Source organism: Rhea americana, unplaced genomic scaffold (assembly GCF_003343005.1).
Source record: "Rhea americana isolate MKP2758 unplaced genomic scaffold, rheAme1 scaffold_46, whole genome shotgun sequence".
Taxonomy (NCBI): domain Eukaryota; kingdom Metazoa; phylum Chordata; class Aves; order Rheiformes; family Rheidae; genus Rhea; species Rhea americana.
Window position 1 is genome coordinate 1,046,931 of NW_028186601.1, and position 10,881 is coordinate 1,057,811.

Genomic DNA, 10,881 nt, shown 5'->3' on the forward strand with positions numbered 1-10,881 from the left:
CAGCATCCAGGATGGAAGCTAAAGAGTTACAGGCAGTATCTTTCACTTAGAGTCATAAAAGAAACGATAAGTCAACTCAGCATCTTCATTATTATTAACAAAAGTGATGCACTCATCTTTGCTAATTTATTTCCTTACACTGAAGAAATCAAAATAGACTTTTTCTCTGATCTAGTTTCTTCTTAGAGCTCATTAGATTTAAGAAGCCATCAACAGATATGGGAGATACCTACTGAAACTATAAGGTTACATAAGAAAAGAATTCTCTGCCCTGTTCTGATACCCACTTCACTACTACTTCCCTCCACAACTCTTATGATTAGTACTAGGTTTTTAACTAGGAAATGGTCTATGAAGAGAAAAGCAATCGCAGACTCTTTAAATTAACGTAAGCCATGAATCTAGCACTCCTGTTCGCGTAGGAAAAACAAACTTGGAAAGTGACACTCAAGTGCATCTAAAGGTTAAAAAGCAGATGGCAACGATCACTCTCGTGAGTTTTTTGGGGTTTGTTTCTCGTAAAAGAATCAATTTTGCTGTTGTTTAAGCTGTTTTATAATTTGCTGTCCAGCTCATTGCTGTTTAGGCATATGAGAGTGGCAATTATGCTCCATTTTATTTCCTTTTCATAAGTCTGTGCTAATATTCTAATCCTTTAAAAAGTCTAAAACAACAATCTTGCTGTTTTCTTAACGCAACTTTCCCCCACAAACTACATAAGAGAGAGATACTTCTCTTTCTTCTCCTACCTCCTCTTCCAATAACTACAGGTTGAGGCTCGTGAAAAAATACAGTTCTGCAGCACAGCAAAGAGCTCCTTTGGGCATTAAGCCCTCCTTTTTAAGCCAGTAAGTAACCTTCACATGAAAATTCTATCTTCCCAATACACCACAAGTATTTTATATTGTAAAAATGATCCCACTGAGTCCTGTCAAGCAGGAATACAGTAGCCAAAGTTCACTGTCAGTGAAGTTTCTGTGCATACAGCTATATAATCTGATTTTACAAGCAGTTACATCAGGATCAATCTATACTATAGTTAATCTTTTCTCTGAACATGCTGCCTGCAAAGATCACAGTAGTATGAAATAAGATGCTTTCTCCAGAATTACCACAAATGAAATATCGCTTTTCTGATTCTGTCTTAAATACACAACGCATTATTAGATTGGGGGATATTCACTGACCCACTCCAACCCCCACCAACATCTAGAGGCTATAAACATAAATTGGTTCAGAAAGACAGGACAACTTACTGAAATAAAAATTTCTCAGTTGTCAATCAGATATAAATCTGACTTATATTTCAGTGCAGCTTCTTGCTCAGAAAGCATCTAAGCTGCAATAGAGATCCTTGTCCCACTGCACAGCATTCAACCTATACTTATATTTTTCTCCCAGTACTAACCATTATCATTCAGGACCCTAGGTAGATGAACCTTCAATATGATAATCCTCTGTCATCATGATTTATGAATACCATACTTATTTATTCCTTTGGTGTTATGGTCTGATTTCCAAATGAATCCCATACCATTATGCACTCATGCATTTACACACATGTACCAAAAGGAAGCTGCAACTATCCTGCTCATCTCAGAAAGCAAATTCAGTATTGTAGATTTATACTAGTTATTCTTTTGATACTTCTAATTATTCTCTCATTCCAAAATATCCTTAAAGTTCCTCAGATTCTAGATGGATCGATTACTAGAGCATACCAGATTCACAGTGAAAGTCAGCAACATTGTTTTTAATTTCATGATGTTTAGACATAATTTTATATTATATATTATATATATAAAATATGTTATATAAAAATATATTAATATATAAACATGTGTGTGTGTATGTATGTGTGTGTATATACATATACATATATACATACATTATATATATACACACACACACACATATATACATATATACATATATATATAAAGGTGCTTTTCCAGGAAGTCACAAAAATGAAAGATTTCAATTTAAAAACAGGTAACTCATGTTCCTTCAAATAAGAGCACACACAATTTTTTTCCTTTCCCCCTGTACCCCTCACCAATCAAGCAAGTTAAAGAAACTTAGAGAAGTCTATCAGCAACTCACTCCAAGAAAGCAAAAAGCTTCTCTGGGCAGGTCTGACTGTAGTCATCACTGTCTCAAAGAGCCCTTCTTAATGCCTAGGCTGTTCAGAAAGCTTTGTGAAAATTATGAGGAAAGTATAAATTAGATCACATAAAAAGAAACTTCATAAGCCACACAGAGCAGCAGGTGATAGAGAACTAAAGCTACAAAGGGCACCAACTGGAGATCCATTTGCTACATCATCTTCCGATATCTGACTTCTCATTTGCTCTATGGAGAAAGCACCGAGTGTGGCAATGGAAAGAGGATGAAATCCATACACATTGAAAAATTCACACCAGATAAGCCTCGGAATAGTTGTAGGGGAATCTATCACAGAAAGATCCAGCCCCTTATTTTGTCTCCAACAGTGATTAGCAACAGATATCTAAGAAATAGTTTAAAACAGAACAAGCATGTGGCAATACTGCCACAGAAGTCACCCTAACTCCAGTTTATGGCTTCAACTAGAAGAAAGAACTTTGTATTTATTCCTCAGCAGATTTTTCTTCCATGAGTTTGTCCAATTATGTTCGACACCACATGATCTTTCACTATCTACAGCATCCTGTGGCAAGGAGCTCCACAGTTCAATCACATATGGTGGGATGAATAATCTGTTGTTTATGTTGAATCAACCTGCTAGTTATTGTATGAAAGCTAAAGGAAATCAAGTGAAACTAGTCATTTTGTTTATTTACTTCTTCCTATTGTGATCCATGAGTTTTTCATACCCTCTTCACAGCTTTTTTCCATGCAGAAAACATTCCATATATCTGATCATTCTAATCAGCTTTCTCTGAAGCTTTTCCAGTTCCAGTACATCTTTTCTTGGGAATGGGAGGACCAAAACTACTAGGCACAAGTACCGATGACATGGAAACACAATGAATTTTTAAAGTTACAATGCCTCCAGCAACTTTTCAGTCTATTTCAGTCCCAACTCAAACCTTTTCTCTTCTGATCCATGATTGCTTTATACTAGGATGAAGCGGCGCTCCTCTACCTTGTTGCCTTCACAAGCAGGCAGTTCCAGTCCGCTTTTCCTACTCAGATTCAGTAGCCCCATTCCTACGCACAGGAAAAGATCCGCAAAATACCAACAAATCATTTCCTCTCAGAGAGGCATCAAAATTCCCAGTAGCCCCATGAGAATTCATATGAAAGGAGAACAGGGGCTTTACTACACTGATGAGAAGAATACAAGCAAAGAGAGATGAAACATCTTCCACAAGATACTGGAGATTGCAGCAACAGCATTGGCAAAACACCTGATCTGAGGAGCTGCTCCAGCTATCATTTTTGAAGAGTTACTACCATAGGAGAAGATTTAGCAGTGCAGAAGAGAATAGTTCTATTAGGCAAGAGAAAACAGATGAACTGAGTCCAAGCAATGACCAGGTGAGGGTGAATGGGGACAAGCGAATGAAATAGTGACTGAGCTGGGAAGAGGAGATTGAACAGGTGGACAGTAACTGGGACTGAGTCAAAAAACATGTCACCAGGTTAGACCGAGCAGTGAGTAAACAGTGAGGTGCAGCAGCTTTTTTGTGTGTTCAAGAAGTAAGGGTGAAATTGGCAGGGTGAAGTTGTAGGTACTGGGACAGATACTGTAAGAAGTACAAGTTTACGAGCATGTCTCCAGCGAAAGCAAGAGAAAGCCAAAGCTGCCAGTCAAGGCTGTGTTATATTAAGAGAGAGAGAGAAAGAGAGAGAGAGAGAGAGAGAGAGACACAGACAGACAGACAGACAGACAATGTAGGGGAGCAGGGTTCTATACAGCTGGCACATGTGTGGAGAGTGTGCTGGTAAGTCCTTGAAGGACAGGCAAAATTCTCTTTAACATTTAACAAATATGGTGTGAACACATGAGTTCCAGCTTACCTCTATAAAACTTCTCCTCATAAGGGGTTAATTTAGTCCAAGTTATTAGCCTGGAATGCAATTGTCCTGATAACAAAAGAATTGTAAATCTGAATTGTCATCTACAGATGATTCAGACATTTGTATAGAAACTATTTATCACAAAGTAAAAAGAAACAAAACATGATACAGACCCTGTCAAACTGGTATAAGAGACATTAGGATTTTACCCCACCCCAAACCCATTTCATCATCTCCAAGAAAGCCATCCCTCATGCCCCACAGAAGTCCCCACCTCCAAATTTCTTAATTTTACAGTAAATATTCTCAGCTTTATTAGGCCTGTTCTGCTCCAGTTCACTCCTTTCTTATCTAGCCAATGCACTTCCACATTGCAATTGAAGCCAGAAATAAATGCTCTAATCCCCATAGCATGCCACCCAACTACATTCTTTCCAAGCAAAGGACGCAGTGGCAAGAAATAAATAATTAAACAGAATACAGACTTGCCTTCTTCCATGTGAGAAAAATAAGCACAAAAGTTACACAGATACAGAACTTGGAGAGAGCTTCAATCATTAAAAATATGGAGAAAGCACAGAGAAACAACAAGGGACTTTTAATAACCATCGATCTAGCTCTTAAACTTTGGTCTTCCCCTATTTTGCAAAGTATTTTAAGTTTAGTTCCAGATATTCAACATTCAGTAGACTCTACGGAGAATTACAAAGAATACAATAACCCTTACCTCAAAAGGAAATATTCTGTTCCTGTTAAAAATGGCAAAAACCTCATGAGCAGATGAAGCCTAAATGTTTAAAATACAGGGATAATTGGATAATTCTAGGGTACTTAATGGTTTACTCGGTTCACCAAGAATTGGATGACTTTGGATATTTAATACCTTATTTTCACTTAATAGCCATTCTATATACAGCATTACACTTTTAATAGTTATGCATATTTTTTTTTGTATTGCCACAACAAAATCCCAGACCGATAAGTTTCAGCTTGTGAACAGATGCAAGCAGCAACTTCACAAGGTACCTTAAATGGACAAGAAACATTTGCCTCACTAAAGGATGCAAAAATAAGTCGACTGTAAGAAAGCTTTTTACTTTTTCTCATCAGCAACTGAGTTCTTTCTCTGAGCAAACTAACTGGCTGGTGAGAGAAACAGCCATTTAAAGACTATAAAATTATTTTTAAAACAAACTTACAACACTAATATAAAAACAAAAGCTCTTCTGAGTGCTTTGTGAACACTTTGATAAACAAATTCTAACATATTTTAGATATAGATGTTAATTTCTCTTTGAAGTATACAGATCTCTTTTTGCAGACGGAAACAAAGTTCAAACCAATCTACTTTACTAAACCCTTTCCAGAACTACAGTATTCAGAAAGCTCATTGATCATAACAGCAGATGATCAAGACTAGTCCTATGCATTCCACTAAAACTTCTCTTCCACTGTTGCCCACAAAAAGGATCTCAAACAAACTGAAATCAAGTTCTTCCACAGTTTGGCCTGAAGAGTCCTGAGGAAGACAAAGACAAATCAAATACCAGGAGCTTTCTCACTGTCCTCATGGCTCTTCGCAGAGTGTGAAGCTATTTAGCACATTATCCATTATGAAAAACAACAAAGGATCTTGTCAGAGGTGAGGATAATATGGCAAAAGCCTTGCACTTCCTATTGATTCTGTTAACTCTTCTGGCTTCATCCTTTCAGAGTACAGCACTGCACTACCCAAGGCACATGTTCTACTCCTCCCTCATCAGTTCTACAGCTCTTTTCTGATCTAAGGTCTTCTCTGGGCTCATCAGCCCATGGAAAGGGAGATATGAGACCCTCTTTCTTTGCTTCACCTCCCAAGGCTGAGGTCAAGGCCCTGACAGGACAAGCATGTACCTCTTTGCTTCTCCCCAAAACTTCAAAAGACTCTCTGCAATGTTCTTGAGAGTCACATCGCCAAGAGGTTCCCAGTCTGAGAAAACCCAGATCCCTCTCATGGAATGCAGCCACAGCAAAACCAAAACAAGCCACTGGGATCTTGTTTAAAACACTAGGCAAATGTGCAAAAGAGAGGACGGGGCGGGGAGGGGGGGAGGGAAAGAGGAAGGGAGGGAGAGCAATGAGTAGGGTATTTGATATGTGTAGGCGGAGATAGCTGTGCTGTCAACTGCACTTAAAGTTGTTGCTCTCCAGAGCCGTGTAAGAAAAAAAATATACAGCTCAGCTGAAGCCTTAAGTTAAACAAAGCAGAGAAGCTGGATTAGTGCACACAAACAGCCCAGCATTTACATCAACATAAAAATATGGTCTTAGAATGACAGCACATGGCATCAAGGTCTAAAGTCTGTCTATGTCATCGTGGTAACTTCTGCAATTCATCAGATTTTGTACACCCAGGTTGTGGTAACAGGATTTGATTTTATACTTGTCTAATAAAATATCCAGATTATTCCACAAAATAAGCACAAAGAATTACAGCTACCCTGAGGTACAGTTGGATCTCATACAAGAGCACAGAAACATACATGCAAGCACATACAAGCATACATGCTTTCTCATCAGAGAAACTTCTTTCCAAACAGGCACCATGGATCTTGCATATTTTTATATTGCAAGAAAAAAAAAAAACCAAACATTTATTGAGCATCAAGTCTCTCATATGACTGCACCATTCTTGAGGAGGATAATAAGCCAATTCAGCTATGCTGAGATTTGAACTCCTGTCTCCTGGAGTCATAAAGAAAAGTCTTCCCCAGATGAAATTTTAAACTATTCAAGCAAGCATCATCTGAACAAATTAGGTATTAGCTGAACTATTATCTTCAGTCCAACTTTAAAATTAATGGGGTCATTGCTTAGCTGGAGACATGAGAGAAGCTAGTTATAAAAGAAATAACCACAGCTCACTCAGAAACATACTATTTTCTATCCCAATATTCTGATCAAGTCAGAATAACAAAATGCTGAGAAAACTATTGGTTTTGACTGAAGAAAAAAAAAAAGGTGTTTACATTTTGTTTTTGGATCAGAGGATATAGCAACATGTCTGTAGCAGAAAGTAGCCGGTGCATTAGTTCAGTTTTGTCAAGTAAGTCAGGTATAAATGATTTCATCTCACTGATATGAATTCAAATGGCATTTGTTTCGGTATAGTCATTGACTTGCAGCATTTTGACTAGTAAGTCTTGCTAAAAATGCCCACATAGAGAGCACTGCTAGAAGAGACTAGTTCTGCATAAAAAATAAGCTGCTTGCCTTTAAAAAAAAAAAGTGGCAGTGGTGGTGATGGACCAAGGAGGCAGAAAAGGAAGAAGAAAATTACCCAGATAAGTAGTGTTGTCTCCTGGGTTTTCCAAGATCTGACCAGATAGAGGACTGAGCAACCTTGTTCAACCTCACGGCTACCTGCTTTGAGCAGTTTGGACTACAGACATTCTGCGGTCCTTTCCAAACCAAATTATTCCAGGAAGTACACTTCTAGAAATTATAGTATGCTTGTGGGTGTTCTTGTACATATTCTAGTATGCTTCCTTGGTAATGGACTGGTAAAAAAAAATAATTGCTTTCAACAACACGATCATATCATCATGCTTTATCAATGTTAAGTCATCAGCCTGACAGGATGACACAAATTCCATTTGTCATAATAATGATTCGCTACCTTGAGATAACCTATTTTAAATTTTGTTACACAACAGTAGTGCTAGACTCAATTCTAATTACCAAGCCAATGATAATTACCATTATAAAGGACCAACAGAGCAAGGACATAAAAGTAGGCCCAGAAATAGTATCAAAATCTTGGCCATGCATGATTCCCACTCACCCTTCAGGTGAGCTCTACAGAATACCATTCAATATTTTGAATCTTCTCCATTCAACACCACAAAAGGAAATAGTCATTTTTAAACAAAATTGACAGCAATAGATCAATATACTTAAGTAACTGAATGGGCATAATTTCGACAGATCAGAAGGCCTCAAATACAAAACATGCACCTATGTATAGCCATAAGCAGGAAGAATTTTTCAAGTATGCTCTTCTTCACTCAGGAAAAATAAAAAGAAAATTAACTCTTGAACAGTATTACAAGAGTTTTTTTGCACAACACCTCACAAAATTGCACCAACTTTCCCACTGATAGTGCACATAGACTGCAGCACAATAGGAAACTCAAAATTCTATTGAATTCTCAAACGCATAAAATGTATCCATTCTCTTTTTTAATTGACTATTACCATAGAGCAAGACCCTTTGGAGATATTACCATTCTGTATGTATTTAAAGGAAATAAATTCTTAATGATGTGGTAAATCAGCTTTTTGCTGAATTTTCAGCAAAATTAGATATTAAGATTGCAGAACTAATAAGTTTGTCTGTAATCAAGAGTGCCCACTATAACCAGGTAAGCTTTATAAGTGCTTCATAACAAATACAGAAGACTGTCTAATTCCTAGATATTAACAATGTAAGGGTCAAAAACTCTCTTCATTTTGTTTTGGGATAAATCTCACTTGCTCTGCATATAAAGCAAGTAAATCTGGATGCACATCAGACACTGATAAGTACATTTAACACACAGGACAAAACAAAAGAATCAGGCTCCATAAGATACAGAAATTATATACTCCATAAAAATGCTGGCTACTTTAAGGGATTAAGTTACAAGAAGTGTTTCAAGGAGGGATCTGACTGTGGAAGAAGCAGCCACTCAGAGCATAGGAAAGTTCCCAGCGTAGAAGGTAGTATGGCAGGAGGCATGTATAACAACACTAAATTTCATTTAATCCCTAGCATTGAAATATTTTCAAAATCTAAGTATTTTAGAGATTAATAATTCTTATAAGAAACTTTGGCCTATGAGATAAGCCCTCTGCACAAGTCAGGCAACAAGCAGTCCTTCCCATTCCCAGCATCCATGGGACCAAATGCACCCTCAGCAAGCTCACAGAAAATAACGAAATGGAGAGGAGTAGTTGACAGGCCAGAGGGTTGTGCTATCATTCAGAGGGACTGGGACAGCCTAGAAAAATGGGCAGAGAGAAACTTCATAACAATCAGCAAAGGCAAATGCAGGGTCTGCACCTGGAAGGAATAACCTCATGTATCAGTACAGCCTGGAGAAGAGAAGATTGAAGGGGGATATTAACAGTGTGTATAAGTATCTTTAGGGAGAGCGTAAAGATGAAGCCAGACTCTTTGCAGTGCTGCCCAGTGACACAACAGGCACAAACTAAAACACAGGAAGCTCCATCTGAACATAAGGAAAAGCTTTCTTCCTGTCAGGGTGACAAAGCATCGCAACAGGTTGCCCAGAGAGGGTGTGGAGTCTCCTTCTTTAGGAACACTCAAAATCTAGCTGGAGACAGTCCTGGGGAACATACTTTAGGCGACCCTGCTTGAGGAGGAAGGACTGGATCAGATGATCTCCAGAAGTCCCTTCCAACCTCAACTATTCTGTGATTCTGCAAAACCCGAAGCAGAAAAATGTGTTAGAATAACTGAGGTGATTATACGGTGTGCTTTCAGAAAAAGATGTATGCTGAAAATTAACGTTAATCACTAGACATTATTTTAGCACAATAGTTTCCAACAAAAAGGTCCGTTGGACCTCCTCCACAAGCAACCAAGAGCAGAGGAATTCTCAGGAGAAAAAACAAACAAACAAACAAACAAAAGACTAGAATCGGGCTGTGCCAGATCTTTGTCCTGCATCACTTTAAGCAAAAAAAAAAATAGTTCTTTGACCTATAACTAGTTGACAAGGAAAAAAAAAAAAAACACTCCCCAATACCCAGCCACTTAATGTATACACAGAGGAATGTAAAACACGACCATACCATATCTCACATATAACTTTTTCAAAAAAACCTGAACTGAACTAAAAATTAGCCAAGAGTTGCCTACCACAAGACCAGCTTCAACTTGTCTTCCTCATTATTCCCTATCAAGTAGCTTTACACTTCAGAGATGACTAGTTCATAAGTAAAACATGGCACAGGGACTTGTAACACAAACTTAACTGGGAATATATTTTACACCCTAAACATAAGCAAAAGCTTTATCTTTACACCAGTACATCAATTCTTTAAATATAATTTTCACTAAACAGAAATAATTTTCAAATTAAATCTACTAGTATATTAGAGGGGAAAAAAAAACAAAACACACAGCTGACAAGTCATTCATCTTTCAAAATTTCCCATTAGAAACCTAGCACACTCTTACCATGGGTAAATACTGCAATAAAGACATTCTGGCAGCAATCCTAAACCTCCTGAACCTCTTGGCATTTGGCATATTTTGAAGTGGGGTAAAATAAATTTCATGGTCTTTTGATTATCCACACACTCCATTAGGTTCCAGAGATTTAGTAAATACCACAAAAATGATGATATATCTACATTTGGCTTTTTTTCCTCCCCGCACTGTGAACCAGGCCACACAATTAACAGGCCTTTTTAAAGAATACTCATACAGCAAATGACCTCCTGTAGCGAACACTTCTTTTGTATTCTGTTTTCTTGGCACTCTCTCAAACAGCTTGTCTGCAACTTTTCCTAGGAAAACAGCAAATCCCAAGTAAAGCAAAGAATGCAACAGACAATGATCACCGCAGATCTACCCTCCTGCATATACCAAATTCCCTGAAGAAATTTTACTGGTGAGGCTGGCTGCCCATGGAAATTCCCACAGCATGACACTGGCAGGGGCTGGGAGACGGAGGGAAAACTGCACAGGGATTCTCAGATTTCTCATGTGCCTACAGATTTTGTAGTAGCGTAACTATTCCAGTTAGGATTAAAAACTTGTTATTACAATATGGTGGCCCCTGAACAAGCCCCCTCACGAGCACCGAGCGCCGGCGCCTCGCCACC

The 10,881-nt window shown here is 38.1% G+C and overlaps 1 protein-coding gene across 1 annotated transcript in view; it reads right to left on the reverse strand.

Annotated features, from left to right (window-relative positions):
* The window catches only part of SPIDR (scaffold protein involved in DNA repair), a 202,661-nt gene that overhangs the window by 179,928 nt on the left and 11,852 nt on the right, over positions 1 to 10,881 (reverse strand). The gene's annotated exons all lie outside the window — the stretch shown is intronic.